Below are 20441 nucleotides of genomic sequence, written 5' to 3'. Positions count from 1 at the left end.
TTGTGTTTGCCACCCAACATTCCTTTCCTTTCTTCTGGCAACCATGTTCAGATATTTCTTTTGCAGTGTATCCCCTCATTTTCAAGCCCTACTGAGTGTTGACATGGAACCAAGGCCTCATCAGACTTTCTTCCCCCTGGTCATAGCGGGGCAGAAATCTAGACATGTTAGTGATTGTCTTCGACATATTATCAGCAGTGCTCTGCCGCACTGCACCTTTTCCTACCCAAACCCATATATACACTGGTCACTGGTTAAGAACACATTTCTTCTCTTGTGAATACCTCAACTCATGAGGAGCTGATTTCTACTAACATTATAAATGCCATCTTCAATGGGTCATTTTATCATAATCCACGAGGCTAGCTGCCCCCATGCAATATACAGATCCTGTGAACACCAGCACACTTCTTTATGTCTTTGAGCAAGATTTTCAGTGTTTTGTAATGCAAAGCATTTTCCATCCAGGTGTGTTCACATTTAAACTTCCCTGGCATCTTGGATCAGGTAGGGTGGAACACAAGTCAAATTAGCATCCCAGTTAAGGTAACTACAATGGTAAAGTTTACTCAGGTTCTTCAAAGCAAGAAAGAGGAGTGTCCTAGCATGGGGTGAAGGGGGTTTTATCTTTTGCCAGAGATCAGAGGGTTCAGTTTTGAGTGAAGCAAAAATTTTCAAATAATCTCAAGGGTCTCTTCTCCAATTATCAGAGTCTTAATCTTTCCCAATTAGTACATTTTTATATAAGAAGGTGAATCTTTGAGTTTAACCTATGTTGTAATTCAATAAAGCAGAGCTAAGCTCAGCAATTAATTTGGGAGCCACTAGAAGTTACAAAAAGGATTTTTTGAAGGCTAACATTTCTCTGGTTTTCTAACCACATTGAATGGATACTTTAAAGCCCTAAATTTCTCATTACTTCTAAAAATCTCCTGCGTGCAGTTTGCAGCAGCCAACTTATCCCACTCATCATGTCATCCTATATCAGTTCCATGGGCCATTCATTCCCGGTGAACACAAGTAACAACTTAACTACTTCGCTATTAAAAGTTTTCTGTTAAGCTACAGTTTAACGAATGTATTCTCACTTCCTTCAAACTTACAGAGATTAAATGCCTAACCCATACATCCTCAAACATTATCAGTCTGGATGCAGTTACAGACAACAGAAAACACTGTGTTTTAAGCAGAGGAGAATTTAAATCCAGGAATTCAGTCCTTCTCAAGACTTTGGAAGACATGGAGAAAATGGAACCTAACTTGACCTAATAATTGAAATAAAGAAAGAATTGCAAAACTATTCTGTAATGCTAAAGAACTCCTCTACAGCTGGAATCCTAATTCCTTCAAGGCTTTGCTTGTGGGCAAAATCAAAAGAATTGAAGGAGAATCTCTGTCTTATATCAGTTGCAAATTTTATGCCTCTCATCTGATTACAGAACCTGATTCTGCAACCCTGGCTTCAGAGAAATCTAAGAGGAACAGATTTTAGCTTCTTCACCTCAGCAGTTCAGGAAGGCACACCAGGAGGACCACGTCTCCCTAAAGTTTCAAAGCTAAATTCTAACAAGCTTGAAATAAATGACCTCACTTATTCTTGGATTTGTAGTAAATGTGGTTTTGGAATGCTTCATATTTATAAAATGTTAAAAAGCTAAAATTTGATTCCCAAATCAGATAACATTGGTTTTAGTTACTATAGATTTAGCAGAAACTTCTGCTTGAGTAATTTTGTTTTGTTCTCTCTGTGCTTCTTAATCACCGATCTTTTTATTTACATCAATGTACAAATAAGGCACTTTATACCCTCCTTAGACACAGTGCTTTTCCAAAATAATGAATATTAAAATGGCCACTTTATGAGGGTGGCTGAGAGCCCTGACTCATACTCCTGCATGGCTGCCTGGCCCATTTGCAGAAGGACCCACTAACTCCAAATGGCAAAGGAGATCTATATAACTACATTTGATGTTCAGTGTCTAAGCAAGGATAAGAAAAGCTTTATATTGTTTAGTTGTTTCTTTTGGTGGTTTAAGTTTAAAAAACAAAAATAATTTATCATTGTGCATATCTAAAATGTACTAATAAATGTTTTGTTTAAAAAAATGAGTTGAAGGGTGGGAGATTTTGTTCAGTGGTGCCACACCTGCCTTGAAAGTGCAAGGCCCTGAGTTCAATCTCTGGTAGAAAAAAAAAAAATTCAGCATGCAATCATACATTCAGTAGATTCAAGTAAAAAAAGGGAAGAATCTTACAACTATTATAATCACTTTAAATATGCAGCAGCATAATTTATACACATTTCTTTATTTTTTTTCTCTCTGAATTTGGACATTTTCTAACTCTTTGGAGATGAACCAACCCATTCACTGATAAATTTTTTAAAAATTAACTTCTGCACTTAAGACTATACTGTTTACAATTAATTTACTTACATTTAGATTCTATACTTCTACAAATTGATTCCACACATTTTCTCCTTGAGGAGGAAAAAAAAATAAGAAAGTCTAATTCAACTCAAATTCATGAGAAAATAATGATGAAGCCTAGATTTGAGCATTGTGTCTCAGATCTCTGCCAACTAATGCTGCTTGGCTATGCCATGATCTTACCTAAATCAGCTCAGGTCCTCACAGCCCTGTCTTTGTTTTCAGTGCATATATGTTCTTAATTCTCCATCTTCTTCTTGAGCGTGGTGTTTGTATTTATATACTCAAAAGAATAATTTATTGAATTAAGTAATTTATTAAATGGTTTATGAATAAGAAAAGTAAAAAGAGTAGGAAAAATGGAAGAAAAAAACCCCAAAAAATAATTGGCCATGAAGAAAGGGAAACCAACAGCAAAGGTTAATGAAATTCAATGCTCGACTTGAATAAAGTACACCCTCTGTTTCTTGGATCTTCTGAGGCAATCTATTGATAAATCTCTTCTAGTATATGAGCTTGAGCTAATCCACCAACTTTCCAGTAGACTGAAGTCCCCACCCAGATACTCATTCCGGAGTTATAGTTACTGAGTCAAATGCTTTGGCCACTGTAAGAAAATTCCACAAGTAACAATTACTGTACTTGGCAGAAAGCCTGGTAATACCCAGCTAGGACTTTATGTTTTTATAGATGTAAAAGTACACTTCTAAAATACTTTTCAGACTTACAAATATTTAGGAAAGTATATTATAAAAAAATAAAGTCAAGAAAGAGCTAAAAGATGTAGTTTAGGATAATAGATAACAATATTCCAAATTAATAGACTACATAATTGTAATCTAACTGAGTCCCTGCCTCTCAAATGGCCTATTCTCACATAGTAAACAAAAGTATTTGAAATCTTTACTAATACTCTTGCTAGTGGAAAAGGCCCAAAAAACAGTGCATTGTTAATAGAAGCCACATGATTTAACATTCTGTTCTGTATAGTTTTCTTACTTTTCATAAGAATTATACCATCATTCAAACTCTGCATAGCAAACGAGATCCAGAAAAATAAGAACTTTTCTCCTTGGAAGAAAAGAAAGAGGTGAGAGAGGCTATGGATGTTTACAGATTATTATTATATTCCCTATTACCTACCCCCTCTTTAGTTTTTATGTACCTTTACCAAGAGGAGAAGGCCATATGTGGACAATTCACACCACCTGAGTCAGGCAGGTTTACCACCAGGTAAGTGGAAAGTGGACAATACCTATATGTGTCTAAGTTGCCTCTAGAAAATCAGAAGGAAATATGTCAAAAATAAAGACCCACATGCCCAAGGTCCTTATACGCATAAGATGATGATGAAGGTGATTTCTCTTACTTCTTTCTATTACATAGACAGAGGACTACTAGACAACCTGTATCAATACAACTGAGGCAATATGGTACAAGCTAAGCCATTAAAGTCAACACTTAGATCACCCAGAAAAAAATTTCTTACTATCCTGAATACTATAAAATATAGGGCACAACTAAAAAATGTACTGGAGTTAAATATGGAGGACACAGTCATTAAAGTAAACTTCTGGAAGGAAAAGAGCTCCTCAGGATAAGAACTTCACATTAGACAGAGTGTCTTACCTCAAGCCTGAGTCAGCTTTGTCTCACCACTTACTACTCAAGTCTTCTCCAGATCCACACATCTGTAATTATCCCTCAGAACAGCACCTATCTCTTGGTCCACATCAGACCTATCTAGCCAAATACTGGAGAAGATTCGTAGGGCTATAAAAAAGTGGAAGCCTGCCTAATGTTTTCTTGGATCTAAGCCTGCTGAATACTTCCTCATTATCAGTCCAGTCAGGAACTCTGAGCCTGATTCATACTCTATTGCCCCCTTAGAAGATGACTTATCCAGTGGTTTTTTTTTTTTAAGGAATACTAAAGGAGAGGGTTTTTTTTTTTCCACTCCCTCATTTTATATGTGCATTCCAGCAATGCTTCAGCTCACTGTATACTCATTCTAGAGAACTGAAGATGTGCACCATGGAAAGGAAAGTATTTTGTGGCTTTGATTGCATACACCTATAGGAACTTTTCTGTCTGGAAGGAGACCTACTAAAGCAGTTTAAATCATTCACTAACCACACCTAAAATTCCATTTCTTAGCTTCCTGTTGAGGCTTCTCCCATGAATTTTTCAAATTCCTAGTAATAAGTAGCCTGAATCAGTAAATCCAAAAATGGTTTGATTTCAAGTTTCCCAGTAAAGTCATGTTGTGAGGACATGGAGTTTTTAAAAGAGGAGTAGAAATACTAAACTTAGAAAGGCATGTCTATTATGGTGTTCTTTGCCCTCAGGAATTATGACAAGAACCTGTGAAAAATTCCAAGACATTTGGAGTCTTGAAAATGGAAATATCTCAATATCATGAGTGAATGTTTTAGACTTCTTTTAGAGGTAGCCTCATACTTTGAATGTCAATTCAGCAAAAAATAGCCATCCATCCTATTAGGGATTTACCATTAGAAACTATTTAGTCACCAAAAAATATCAAATAGAGAACATATACTTAATGCATAACCATTCTTCTTTAAAAAAATCTCTTCAGGCTAACCCTCAATAACAACCTCTAGCCAACATGAAATAAATGTTAAATATTTAGGACAGATCTCTATTGTTTTAGAGGACATTATGTACCAGACTCTTACAAATTAATTTGGTATACTATCACGAAAAAATGTATGTTTTGTTAAAAAAAATCATATATACTGTTTTAATCACTCTCCTGTCACTGGGTCAAAGTACCTGACACATGGAACCTGAAGGAGGAGAGGTGTGTTTTGGCTCATGGCTTTCAAAAGACTCAGTCCCTGGTTGTCTGGCCACGGCAGAAAAGGGCTGTTGAAAGAGTGTGTTGGAGAAAAGCTGCTGACTCCATGGCAGGCAAGAAGCAGAGATTGAGGACAGGAGCCAAGGACAAGAATACCTCCTTCCAGCTCAAGTCCCAGTGTGTCATCGCTTCTGAACAGGCCCTGTCTCTGAACCACACCTTCAGCCATGCATTCATTGATCCATTGATGGATGGAGCAGCCCTAGTGATTCACTTGCCTCCAGAAGTTCAACCTTTGCATGTATAAGACTCTTGGGGGACATTTTAGACCTAAACCATAAAAAAGCATAATTACTATAACAGTACTTTATTTCATGGTTCCTTAGTAGCATCAGAATATACTGCTTATTTAGTTACAAAATCCTCATTACTAATAAGAAAATGATTTGTGTTAATTTTTCATTAACCATGTGTTTTTGTAACTATAAGAGAAAATGCATTGATAAACAAAACAATAACCTTCTGTTTTTATTCTTTGTTGCTATGCCAGATTGTTTGAGGTTTTCTTTTTTGAAATCCTTAAAGAGTGTACTTAGGGAAAAATGCCTTTTTGATTGTGCATACAAGTGTCAACATAAACAATTCTGCTATAGTAATTTGTGGGTTTCCTCTGTGGTTTGCTTGAAGGATTACTAAATGATCACTTAGTGTTTCACATATGAAAATATCACCATTTGGATTGTAACTGGTGCTGTGCTTAGCTAGGATGTGTTATCGCCCAGAACAAATCAAAGCATTTGAATGAACCCTATCTTGATGCTTATACAAGCATTCTACCTCATAAATCTTGAAATTTAGTGTTAGATCATCACAAAGTATGGCATTTCATTCACAATTCACTAAACATTGTTGGTAGATCCAAACACCATCCTTAATACAGTTAATATAATAACCAGAAAACTAAGAAGATGTTAAAGAAACTATTCAATTTACAAATAAAATTTAAGTGATATAACCTCTAATCTATTTGCTTTAGAGCATTATTGACAAGTTACTTTGCCCTCTTTAAAGTAAGTCACGTGTAAAATTTTTATATGTAAATGTGAAGGCCTGAATAAAGCCAGATTGGTGTGGTCAAGCACTGGGCAATATTCCCCATTCACCTCTGCCAAGACCTTGTCATTTTAATGAGATTAAGGTTCCAAGTGCTTCAGCCCAAGACTTCTCTGGAGCAGATCCTCACTCAGCTATTACAGTTAAATTATGCCCAAGAGAGTAAATATCTAAATTCCCATGCTGAGACAGCTGAAGTGACTTTTCATTTGGCACACTGATCCTGAGAGTGTAATACGTGTTTGTTGAAAACACGCTGGGATGGGACAAAGATTTTTATGATTAGTAATTACTAACATCTATTAAGAACAGATATTGTACTTGGTCCACACGTAATACATAAAGGAATTCATAATTACCACAGAGGGAAACAAACAACTTATATGACTGTATTATTGATTAAGTTTATGTCTTCAGAAATTACAGCTTAGTTGGGAATACAGGCACTGAACAGATAGTTACAGATGAAGTCAGCTTCGCAAAGAAGTAGAGTATACTATATATGTGCAAAAGAGAAAGACCTTCTCCTGGAACGAAGGAAGGTCTCCAGGAAGAAATGGTACTGAACTGAGATTGGAAGAATAAGGTTAAATTGGCTAGCAAAAGAATAGGTAAAAGGGGGATCTTCCGAGGGGATGGTGAATGTAAAGACTGAAGGAGATGGCCTGTTTGGTCAAGAAACTGGAATGAGGTGCGGGACTGCAATGAAGTGGGATTGTGGGCAAGGAGGGAGACGGTGCGTTGAACTTGCAGCTATCGCAGGGCTTCCCCGCTCACAGTATGGACTTCTTACTTTACCCCTGCGCGGTGAGATTCCTTAAATTGTTTTGATGACAAATGCAATGGTCAAATTTGCATTCACAAAAATGTTACCTTGGCTACAGTGTGGAGTATTTGAATGGACAAGGAGACATTGATTGGGAAGCTATGGCCTTAGAGAAATGGTTTTGAGTTGCACAGGAGCATTTGAAGTGGAGGGGAGGAATAGAAGAGTCATGTAAATATAAAGCATATGTGGTAAGCCATATCTAGAAACGTATTAGATGATGAATTAAGGGAGAGAGCTGCTAAAGGGTGACTCTCAGGTTTCTAAAGAGTCTCTGGGGTTATGGCTATCAAGATAGAGAACAACACAGAAAGTACAGAAAAAAAGATCAGTTTTTTCATTTCTATTTTAATGGGCACGTTTGCAGTATATATTGATTATATTTCTCGTGGGGCACTAGTCCGTGTACCTAACACATCTGAATTCTGTTTTCATCCCCTCCCCTCCTCCTCTCTACTGCCATCTCTTGTTCCCCCTCCCGTTTTGCAAAAGATCTATCTCCCTGTTTCCTATTATCTACCCTTTATTTTGCTCTTTACTTGTATTGTTTTTTCATGTAAGAGAAACTATTCTATAGTTGAACTTGTGGGTATGAGTTATTTTACTTAACATATAGCTCAAGGTGCATCCATTTCTTTTAGTGACTACTTTATCCTTCTTTAAAGCAGAGTAGTACTTCATTGTGTATAAAAGATCAATTTGAACATTTTATATTTTATAGAGTTTTGGAATAGATATATACATATATATGCATCACAATATTTTATTTGAAAACTATTTTTCTTTCATCTATGAAAAATGAAGAATGCTCTTATATGTAAAAATACTGCTTCTGCCTTATGAACCTTGGATATTGATTTTGTGACAGTTTAAAATTATTTTAAAAGTAAATAAATAAGATACTTAGTACTTTCTTTTTATTTTTTATGAATCTTTTTCTTTTTATAGAGACATTAATCTTTTAGATTAAGTAGCAAGTGAATATTTTTGGAAATACCTCATTATTTATAATACTATGAGTACATAAAGAGAATTGTTCATGTTCTATTCAGTAATGTTTTGTGATCAAACTTATTTTCCCCCATAACTCATTCATTTACACATAGAATAAAATGTTTCATATAGATTTCTGAGACAAAAATAAGGCTAAATGTAGATCTATTTGGCCCCTGGAGTTGTGAAAAAATGGCATATATAATATTTTAAGATGCCAAATTTTAGAAAATTTTGTTACATAGCAACAGTTAACTGGCATGGCACTGCTTTTCATGTTACCATCTTTCCAAAAGCCTCCTAATCTTTTTTTTTCTTGACTTTTTTCTACCAACTTGCTCTGTTTTGCATTCTCTTTTCATTCTCCTCCTTAAATATTGATGAAGCAAAGCTGTTAAGACAATATAAAGTCATATATAAAATCAATTATACTTCCATAATTAGCAATAAACATAAGAAAATTAAGTTTAAACATTTTTATTTATAATAGCCTTTAAACATAAAATACTTAGGAATTGTTTTTAACAAAAGAGATGCAAGCTTTCTACAGTGAACGCTATGAAACATGGCTGAGAGAAGTTAAAGAAGGTCTAAATGAATAGAATGATATATCATGTTCATCCACATTTGTGAGCTAAAATAATATTTTAAAATAGAAATTTTCAAAATTGACCTACAGTTTCAACACAGCCTTAGTCAGAATTCCATCAGTTTTCTTTTTCATGGGATGAGAAATTGACAGGTTAGTTCTAAAATGTATATAGAAATTCAAAGAACCTCAAATATAATGCTTTTGTAATAAATATAAAGTTGTTGGAATTTCACTACTGGATTTCAAGACTTAAAAAGCTACAGTAGACAAGACAGTGTAATGTGGTACTGGCATAAGAGTAGGTAAACAGACTAGTAAATTAGAATAAAAATTCAGAAGTAGACCTACAATATGAGGTAACTTGATTTTTGGCAAAGATGCAAACAGGCACTTTAGAGAAATAATAATCTGTTCAATAATTGATCAACTAGATATTTATGTAGAAAAAAATAAATGTCAACTCCCACCTCTTGTCATGTACAGTTGTATTCTAAAATGGGTTATAGACCTAAAAATAAATCTAAAATTAGAAAGCCCTGAGAAGAAAGCATAGAAATTTCTTAGGATATAAAATAATATTTGCCATAAAATAAAATATTGACCATAAAATAAGGTAATTGATCAAGTGATAAAATTACAAATTTTTGTTTTTCAAATGACAACGTTAAGACAATGAAATGTACAGCCACAGACTGGGAAATAATATTAAAACTCCTTTAACAATAAATATATAACACATTAACGTTAGCAAAAGATTTGAACAGATATTTCTTAGATGTGTTATCACATGAAAAATAACATATATAATTATTTATCAAGGAAATGCAAATTAAAATAAAGAGATACTATTTCATATTCAATGGATAAAAAATAAAAAGTGAAATAGCAAGGGCTGGTGAGGAGTGCAGCTGAACTCTGCATGTGGTGTACAGCAGCACAGTACAACAGAACAGCTCACACACATTTGCCAACTCTTACTCAATTAACTGTGTACCTACTCTAGAGATGGAGCAGTTCTAAGTATTTACCAAAAAGAAAGAAAACATACGTGTACATACATGTAGATGAATAATACACAGATAAATGCTCTTCGCAACTAATATTCCCAAGCTGGGGGAAAAAAACCCAAAGTGGCCAAATAAATTTTGTTCATAGCTTGAAAGACTACTTATCAAGAAAAACAGACATTGATTTAGCAATAACATGAATGGATCTTACAGACATTTTCCTGAACAAACAGACGACACAAAGAGGACCTGCTGTATTATTCCCGCTTGATATGAAGCTCAAGTAGATAAAACTGATTGTGGTGCAAAAACTCCAAACTATGGTTGTCTTTGGCCAGGGATGGAATGAACTCAAGAAATTTCTGTGGAGTTACTAATTTGACTGTGATGATTTAGCAGTGGCCTACATATTTGTTAAAATTCATCAGACTCTTTACTTAAAAGTTGTGCATCTTACTTTACACAAATTATGTTGACTTATTTTTTAAAATCTGCCTCAAAATACAAAACAGACACATTAAAAAGAAAAATCCTTTTTCCATGTTTATAGAAAATGCCTCTCTACATGACAGAAAACAGTTTGTCTGGTTTTAATTCTAATATCCAAGTGCCAGACAGAAACAATTACCATCTATTCAGTGCCTACTGTAAGAGAGACTCTTTGCCATACACTTACACACATTTCTTCCTCACAACAACCCTGCACAATAGGTCTTATTTTTGGTGGAGAAACTCAAGTATCAGAATAGCTGAGAAATTTGTCCAACAATTCACTGTTATGAGGGGATAGTTATCCCAGGACTGTCTCATTGTCTCCTTCTCCTTCTCCAACTGTTTGTCACCTTCTCACCTAACCTGGGTATCATGCTCATCCCAAAGCCATTCACTTGTAGCCACTCAGTTAACAGTGACAGCTAGTTTAACCATTCAATTGACCTGGCCACAATCTCCTTGTCATGTAACTGTTAGTGTCTGACTAGCTTATTTGTTCCAAAAATTAAACAAAGAAGGAACATTAAAAAAAAACTACTTATTTGTTTCTATTTTGTATGGCAAGAGTTTGATATGGTAGTTATAACACAATCAATGGGGTTCAAGATCCAGCTTTTACGCAAACGTGTTGCTTAATCTTTTTAAGACAGCTTCTTGTCCATAAAATGGAAGTAGTATAATAACCTCACAGGGTTGTTGTGGAGGATAAAATGAAGTATTATATTCAAGAACTTTAATAATTCCAAGATCACACTTAATGACAAGAAATACAAATTATTATTAATAAAAGGGTGGGTATTGTGCTAAAAGTGAGGGTGATTAAATTGTTTATATTTTATTATTTTTTATTTTAGTATTGTTTCCTTCCTCTAATAGGGATCTATTTACCAAATTTGAAAAGGCCTGTGTAGTCAACTAAATTATTTAGGCATTAGAGATTTCTTAGCCATGATCATTCTGAGGCTGTATAGATTAAGTTTCACTGAGCATTTTTAATATATCATTAATCATTGCATTTAATACTTTCCAATATGCCATTGTGTTATAGTCCCTTCCATTAATTATTTGCAAACTTTATGGAAACATTACACTGAGAATAAAGTGTAAGCAATATGTCACTGGCAGACAGGCCAGTCTTGTTCCCATAAGTAGTCTAGAAGACCGGTCAAACTGTCCACTATCATTATGTGATTTATGGGAGACAGAGTTTCCACCGCTTTTACGATGGAAGGCTTCGTTTTTATCTCTATATCTTCTAGAAGAGATGACTGTGAACCATGGAATCACTGCAAGGTAAGTGAAGAAGAAAAGAGACATGTATTTATGAGTCTATTTCAGTACTAACTGTCACCCCTGGGCTTTCCCTTAAAAGCTCATAGGGTTGGGTGTGCAGCTCAGTGATATAGCACATGCTTAGCCTCTCTGAGGCCCTGAGTTCTGTCCCTAGCAGGAAAACAAAAAGAAAAAAGACAAAGAGACAAAGCAAAAGAGAGAGGAGGGGAGGAAGGGAGGGAAGGAGGGAGGGAGGGAGAGAGATGCAAGAGGCTGTCATAGCTTTAAGGTTCACTATAGAATAATGTTTCATTTTTTTGCTTAAGCTCATGATGTGTAAAAGGGAAGAAAACAAAATGAGCAGCATTGCAATGATAACAGAAAGGGACAGAATCAGATTTTAAAAGTTAACTTCAAGCACAATTAGAAAACAGGTTTCTTACTTCCATGACCCCATTCTTTCCTCTATTCTGTCTCCACTCCAAACACATAGCAGTTTCAAATATTCTTAGATCTATCATTTTTTAGAAGGGAGGGGGAAAATATCAAATTCTACATAAATCCCATTAGAGTGCTCCTCCTCGGTCGTCTTATTTCTCCTGGGCCTCGAGGGAAGGCAGTGCATATTGGATTAGCCCTAGTGACGAGATTGTGATCACTACACATGACAGGTATGTGAAGGAGAGGCCTTGGAGCCAAGTAGAAATGACCGCCTCACACAGCTCCTGCTGTCTCAGAGGATCCTGCCTATGTCAAACTGAATAACTCATGGTACTGAGACAGTGAAGCTGAATGCGGTGAGAGGCAGGAAGAGCAGGCAAGACAGGGCATGGGCCTGGTAGGACATCTTCTATCAGTAAGGGAAACAAGCCTGGATCGTCCCGCATCATGAAGAACAGTTGCCTGTTTGTCCCTGGACTGCCTGTCAGATCCAGTCAGATTAGCTGGGCTTTACTTTAGGCAGTTTTGCTAACCAGATGGCCCTTTATCTTTGTAGTGAATATAACTAAATTATTTCTACTAATTTGCTTTATTTCAAAGGCCTATTCCCCTATCATAATATCTTCTCTTATCAATGTTCCATTTTGTTATTGTAACTGACATTCTTTACTTAATCACAAGTGAATATGCATTAAAGGCACCAGAATGAAATATTTATCTGCTTCCTGGAGTTAAATTCCATTTTCCCATTCCTTTGGTAGCTTCTGGAGATGGATAACCAAACAGCAATACTTGTAGTTCTGGAATTCTTTTACCCAATTTTGTTTACAGATTTTCTTTCCTAGTTCAGTCTTGACCCACAGTCAAGTGAGCTCCAGCTGTCTACTTTTATATTTGGGTGGTATGCAGCAGGAGGCAAATGTGAACAGTAAAAAGGAACACAAATAAGCTGTTAACTGTCACACTAACTTATCTCCTCCATTCTACTCCAGGTAAAAAGATCCCTGGTTCTTTGTTTCACTCTAACTGCTCTTCTCAACACTTTTTTTTTCCTGGTACCAGGGGTAGAACTCAGGACCTTGCACTTTCTTTTTTGGTTTTTTGTGACAGGGTCTCACTATGTAGTTGAGACTGACCTGGAATTCACTATGTAGCCCAAGCTGGTCTCGAACTCACAGCGATCCTCCTGCCTCAGCCTCCCGAGTGCTGGGATTACAGGCGTGCGCCACCACACCCGGAAAGACCTTGCACTTTTGAGGCAGGTGCAGTGCCACTGAGCTAAATCCCTAGCCCCTAATCTTAGTTACTTTTAAGAGTGTGCTCAGTGTTCCACTCAGCCCTCAACTCATTCCCCTCTGTGTTAGATGTTTTACTTGGCTCTTTTCTCATTTCCCCTACACATCTGCAATGTTCCATGTTCTTTATAATATTCTCTCAGATGTTTTAGAACTAACTGGTGGCATTAAGGCACACACAATAATTAGTCTTTATCAAAGGGCAAATTTTATATGCATACCCTAAACATCAAACAAAACAATTTATGCTCATACATGAGCCCTTTGACTCCTACGACGCTATTGTTCTGGCTTTGAGAGCTCAAGAGTCCTTGCATTATAGCTTAGGCTTTCTGCATAGCTCTGTTCTCTGCTTATATATATTATATGTATTTCCCACTAAAATTCATTTTAGAAATTCTAGAAACACAGTTTTAAGACAATTTTTATTTCTTAATCAATGGGTCAGACATTGCAGTTTAAAGCTCTGATATTGATGAACTAGAACTTCAAAAATAAATTAGAATCATTCCATCTTCTTTTTATGGGACACATAGAAGAATTGTTCACAAAAAGGAAATTTCATGGTCAAAACTGAATCAGCTATAGATCTTACCAAAGTTAAAAAGCTTTTTATGTCTACAGCTATCATCACTACCACCATTACTATTCATTATTAATTTCAGTGTTTAGTGGGAAGGAATGGTAGTTTTTCCAGTTTTACTTCTCTTTTTGTTCCTGCTTCTTTCTTTCCCACAACCCCTCCCTTGTTTCCCTTCTCATTTGAATATTATCTTCCCATTTCCAAATATCTACTATACATTTTGGTCCTTATTTCCATTTTTTGTCTCTCACACCAAAGAAACAATGATATTTAAACAAGTGTGTCCAAATTATCTCACATAACAGGGTGGTTTCAATTTGCTGAAATATCTCAAGCTTAGACTTCTGTATGGAAAAGTACTGCACCATTATATAAAAAAACCACTTCACAGGTTTAACTTGTTCCTTCTCAAAGTTAGGGCATTAGGGAAATGTACACTTAATACAAGAGAATAGGATAAGCAACTGAGGCCTAAAATTTGGCCTTTGATTTTAAATATTTAATTTGTTCCTATAAACTTTGTCAAAAAGAAAATCAGTGGTGTCTAAACACACACACACACACACACACACACACACACACACACACATCTTCTTTATCCATTCATCAGTTGATGGTCATTTGGGCTGTTTCCAAGACTTAGCTATTACAAACTGTGCCACTATAAATGTGGGTGTGTATATCCTGCTGTGGTATGATACTTTTAATTCTTTCAGGAAGATAGCAAGAAGGGGAATAGCTGGGCCAAATGGAACCCTGATTTTAGTTTTGTGAGGAATCTTCATACTAACTTTCACAGTGGCTGCAACAGTCTACATTCCCACCAACAGTGAGGAGTGTTCCTTTTTCTCCATAGCCTTGACAACACTTATTATTGGTTGATTTCTTGCTAACAGCCATTCTTTCTGGAGATGGAATCTCAATGTTATTTTAATGTGCATCTTTCAAATGATTAATGATGTTGAACATTTTTTCATATATTTATTTGCCATTTCTACTACTACTTCTGAGAAGTGTCTACTCATTTAAGATGCTCATTTTTGGATTGGGTCTAAAATTTGGGACATCTGATTTCTTTTTCAGTTCTTTATATATTCTAGATATTAGTCCTTTATCTGAGGAACAGCTGAAAAAATTTTTTTCCTATATTGTGGGTTGTCTAAGATTTTGTCTATTTTATTCAATCTTTCAAAGAGCCAACTCATTGATTCATTGATTATTTGTTCTATTTTCTTAGTTTCCATTGAATTAATTTCTCCTTTGATTTTTATAACTTCCTCCCTTGTATGAGTGTTGGGCTTGCCCTGTTCTGTTTTTTTGTTGTTATTTTTAGAATCTTCAGGCTCAACATTAATTTGCTTATTTGAGCTCTCTGTTTTTCTGATATGGGAACTCACTGCTATAAATTTCCCTCATAGTACTGATTTCATTGCATCCCATAATTTCTGGTATGTTGTATTGGCATTATGGTTTAATTGTAGAAATTGTCTAATTTCTTCTTTAATTTCATCTGTGTTATTTAATTTCCATGTGTTTATGAAGTTTTTGAGGGTTCTTCTGCCATTGACTTCCAATTTCATTGCTCTATGTTCTGATAATACACATGGAACAATTTCAATTCCTTTGCATTCACTTAAGCATGTTCTTTGAGTTGGTGTGTGGTCTCTTTTGGAGAATGTCCCATGGGAAGTGAGAATAATGTGTATTCTGATGTTGTGTGCTGGAACATTCTGTAGAAATCTTCTAAGTCCATTTGTCCAAAAGTTTTGGTTCAGCTCTGATATTTCTGTTGATTTCTTTTGTCCTATTTCTGACAGTGGGGTATTAAGGTTCTCCATTATAATTGCATTAGTGTTTATCTGATTTTTCATTTCTTTTAATATTTGTTTTTATAGTTGGGTTTGCTGGTATTTGGTGCACATATATTTATGATTGTTATCTCTTCCTCTTATATTGTTCCCTTAACAGGTATTAGTGACCTTCTTTGTCTGTCTTTGTCAGTGTTGGCTTGAAACCCACTTTGTCTGCTAATATAATAGCTATCCCTACTCTTTCTATGGGTTCCTATCACATGGAGTATTATATTTCATCCTTATACTTTCAGTCTATGAATTTTCTTTTGAATTGAATGTGTTGTTTGTATACAACATATTGTTGACTCTTTTTAAATTTTTTTACAAAAATTTTATTTGAGACTGTATCCCCTTATAAAAAGCACATTACATCAAGATTGCAAAAAAAGACCTTTTTTTAAAAAAAGGGAGTTCTATCTACTCATCTATTTTATCCCACGATTCACTTCTTGTCCTAAAACAAAGATAGAACTTTTTTTTTCTTTTTTCCTTTCTCCTTCTGAAAAGATAGGTACTGTGAGGGACATCTTAATACAGTACACCAAATTAATCCATGCCAGGAAAGCAGTAGCTTACTACTGACTGGACTTGGCATTCCTTTTGCCCTGACCCAAAGGTGAATAAAGCTTAAATTTAAATACAATTTTTCAATTATTTACACACTCTGCTTGGGTGTTTTATTCTAACTGAGCAGCTATATTTTATAAAAGAATCTCAAAGTTAATAAAAAATTATAAGAAGAATCACCCAGTACTAAGAGAATGAAATGAATTCTGAAAGCAAATATATATTATACTCTATGCTTCAAGATAAACCCTATGTAATATTTAGAATAGTAAAAATGCACTTTACACACTAAAATGGTTTTATTTGTTTCAGTATGAAAATACTTTTAATTTCTTTATTGCAGGTACAGTGGCATCCAAGTCATCAATTTCTAAGATTGCAAGTAGATCATTAGTAAGTGACTGAAATGCTGGGAAAAATTCTTCATGTTCTTCCAAGTTGTTGATAATGCTTTGGAGGTCTTCAGGTCCCAATAGTTGTTTAACCTGCTCATGCACATCCTCATTTATTAGCCTACACAACTGTGCTTACCACACACACAATGAGGGTGAAATATCTCTTTCTAAGAATTCTTGGAGGTTTCTCATAGCATTGTTCATTTCTCCAAGCCTAGTGTAAACTTCATTCATTCGGGGATAGATTCCATTTAAAGCAGGCACAACAAATAATTTTGGAAGTGAGAGACAGTAGTTCGCAAAGTTTGAAAGTCTGGCATGTTGCTGTCCTTTTCCTTATTTTCAACTTCTTCCAATATGGTATCGACCATAAATAATAAACAGATTTTAAACTCTGACACCTTCATCTTCATCCTATTTCTTAAAATTATGCCAAGGCATCAGCTTTGCAGATAGTATTTTCAAGGACTTATATAAATCCTTCAGGTGTGTCAGTGCATCTGCCCACATTTCTATTATAGGAACAAGATGTTCCAATCCACAGTCTTGAACAAAGTCTTTGTTAAAATGTTGGGCTCCTTCTTTGCTCTGTTTATAAATTATTACTGGAGCTCTTGGATTGTGAATAATTGAACTGATGCTACATAGCACCTCAAAGTATCTCTGTTCAACTTGAGCTTGTTGATGGCTTTCTTTGCTGGATTTATCTTTTTTCTCTGTGTCCTAAGTTTTTGTATGACTGATAACTTCCTGTAATCTGCTTCCTAAATTTTTTTGGAGGTTCAGCTTTTCACTTAAAAGTGCATCAAACTTGGAGTTTGATTCCTGGAGCTGATTCTGTAATGACAGTAGACGGCCTTTATAAGTTGGTAAGCCATTCAGATTTCTGTAATCTTTTTCTTCTGATTGACTTTCATCTTCTTTATATTGCTGTCTTATCCAAGATGGTATGAAGAACTCTTTGGCAGAGATAGACAAGCACTCTGTTTTGAGTGCTAATTCATTCTTCTTCCTCTTTTGTTAATCGACAGATATCCTTAAAGACAATAGTCTTTTGCTGCTCCTTTTGTTTTTTCTTGTAGTGCTTTCATTTTATCTGTGAAGTTCTTTTCTCCTCAAGACCTCTCATTTTATTTTGTTGCTGGCAAGCCCTATTTAGAGATTTGTCTTCTAATTCACCAGTTTGCATTTCACATTCTCCATAATTTGTTCCAAGTTATTAGCTTGTTGTTCCTGATGTGCTGCTCAGCTTTGTTCTAGCTGAAGGTCATTTTTAAACTGCTGATTAGTTTTTGTGAGCTCTTGTATCACATCCTGTTTATGTTCTGTTTCTCCCACCAACGTTTTCAAATTCTGTCTTATCCTTTGTGATGGCTGTTTGTGCTTCTCTTGCAGAATCCAAAGAGGTAGAGGTCGGCAATAAAAATAATTTGAGTTGCCTCAGTCATTGTACATTCCTCCTGCACATTACACCTGGTCATTCAAGTTATCTCAAGGAAATGATCACCCAATGAGTCTCAGGTTTGAAAGTGGATCTTCATCTTCCTCAGCCATAGTCTCCCACCAGCAACCAGCCCAGCCCTGCTCTGCTCAGTGGTTGGAGCCTCACCTCTGCTGCTGTTACTGCCCCCACTCTGCGTATTGTTGGATGCTGCTTCTTGATCCATTCTGCCATTCTGTTTCACTTGATTGAAGTGACATCATTTACATTGATGGTTATAACTGATATACACTGACTTGTCCTTGTTGTGTTACTTTTCCTATTGTGGGCACCCTTTTCTTCCCCACTGTGTTTAATTGCTTGCCTTTCTTGGATTCATGCTATTGGGTTAATTGAGTTGCTTGTCCTTGTTATGTCTTCTAGAATGTCCTCCATTTTGGAGTTCTGGTTTCATGGTCATGAATTTTTTCAGGTATTCTTTGCCATGGAAGTACCATATTTATCCATCAATTTTGAAAGATACTTTTATGGGGTACAGCAATCTGGATTGTGGTTGTTTTCATTTAGGGCTTGAAATATTTCGCTCTAAACGCTCCTTGATTTGAGAGGTTTTGTTGAGAAATCTGCTGTGATTCTGATGAGCTTCCCTTTATAGGTGATATGTTTCTTTTCCTAACAGCTTCTACTCTTGCGTTGAATTTCTAGAATCTTATACTATTCTATGCCTTGGTGTAGTTTTTTTTAAATCATGGGTAATTGGAGTTCTATATTCCTCACTTATATGTATGTCAGATTTTTTCCATGCTTGGGAAGATTTTTGGCATTACTTCAGTGAACAGGTCTTTTTTCTAAGATGTCATTTGTGCTATCACCTGCTTTTTCATTGACTTTGAGGTGTTTTCTTTGAGGGGTACTGGGGACTGAACTTGGGACCTTGTGCTTGCAAGGCAGGCAGCAAAACCAATGAGCCAAATCCCAAGCCCTTTTCCTTGACTTTGATCCATCTTATGTAATTCTTCTTTGCATCATCTAGCAGGGGTTGAAGTGATTTTCTGTGTGCCTTCCTTTTTTTTTTTTTTTTTTTAGTACTGGAGATCAAACTCAAGATCTTGTGCTCCCAAGGCAGGCCACAAAACCACTGAGCTAAATCCCTAGCCCTGCCTTGCTATTTTTAAGAAATCTCTCTTTTCATGATGGCTAACCACAATCCTGACTTCTATATCTGATATTCTGTCCTCACATTGGTTGATTCTGCTGAATATACTTTCAATGAAAATTTTAATCTCCTGGGTATCTGTTTGAATCTATTTCTTGGATTCACTTTATTTTTTATGTTGGGAATTCATGGTTTCCATCATTTTCTAAAGATTTTTTTTTTATCTGTATATGCTCTAGAGGAACTAACCATGTCTTTTTCTTTTTCCTTTTTGGTACCAGGGATAAAATTCATGCTTGCCAGGCAGGCACTATGCTGCTGAGCTAAGTCCCCAGCCCCCATGTCTTTCATTATGGTCATCATATCTTAAGTTATCTGAGAACTATTTCCAATTTTATATTTTCTAGAGCCTCATTCATCTGCTTTGTTACTTCCACTGTTGCCAGGAGAGTCCAGGTGGGTGTGTTTCAAATTGTTCCTCATTGTCCTCTGGATGTCTCTGGTGATTTGGAAATTTGGGGTTGCAGTTTGCTTAAGTATCTTCTCATTTTCTACTTTTTAAAGTTTAATTCCTGGGTTGATGCTTGTAAATTACATATGGCCAGTAGCTTTATTGCTACTATTTAGAACCCTTAGGGAATGACTATTTCTCAGAGAAGTCTTGCAGGTGTAGCTGGCTTTTGAGTTTTGAGTCTGTTGCAATATCCTACCCTTTCAATTTACTGGGGATGAGAAGCTGCTATTTGGCCCAGCCCCTGATTCTTTGGCACTGGCCTATAGTATTGATTATGACTCTTAGGCAATCTCAGTCTTAGCATACCAGGAAGAACAACTGAATAGAGCAATTATGGTGCAGTGGCTAAAATAATACAATCAGCAAAAACAATAGAATCAAATATAGTCTAGAAAGTGACAAACTGTGGTAACTATTAATTTGCCACATTTAACATGTGAACTATATTTGTACATAGTAAATATGTCCTCTGATTTTACCCTTAGGGAAGAAAATTTAAAAGGTGATGGAAAATAATGAAGAAATAGAAGAAGAGGAAGAGTTTAGAAGCAAGGCTAGAGGACAAAGGAAGATTATACAGATTTGTAAAATTGATGAAGAGGATGGAAGGGAAAGAGAGAGGAAAAAATAAAAACAAAACAGAACAACAAC

General features: G+C 35.7%; 1 pseudogene; it reads right to left on the bottom strand.

Moving 5' to 3' along the window:
• Positions 1-16592: 16592 nt before the first annotated feature.
• Positions 16593-18346, bottom strand: LOC104864383 (annotated as a pseudogene).
• Between the last annotated feature and the right edge of the window lie 2095 nt (positions 18347-20441).

This window comes from Fukomys damarensis, unplaced genomic scaffold, assembly GCF_012274545.1.
Source record: "Fukomys damarensis isolate Sample0158 unplaced genomic scaffold, DMR_v1.0_HiC HiC_scaffold_3, whole genome shotgun sequence".
Lineage (NCBI taxonomy): Eukaryota > Metazoa > Chordata > Mammalia > Rodentia > Bathyergidae > Fukomys > Fukomys damarensis.
The sequence above is the reverse complement of the archived record's forward strand: the minus strand, read 5'-3'. Positions and strand labels throughout refer to the sequence as shown.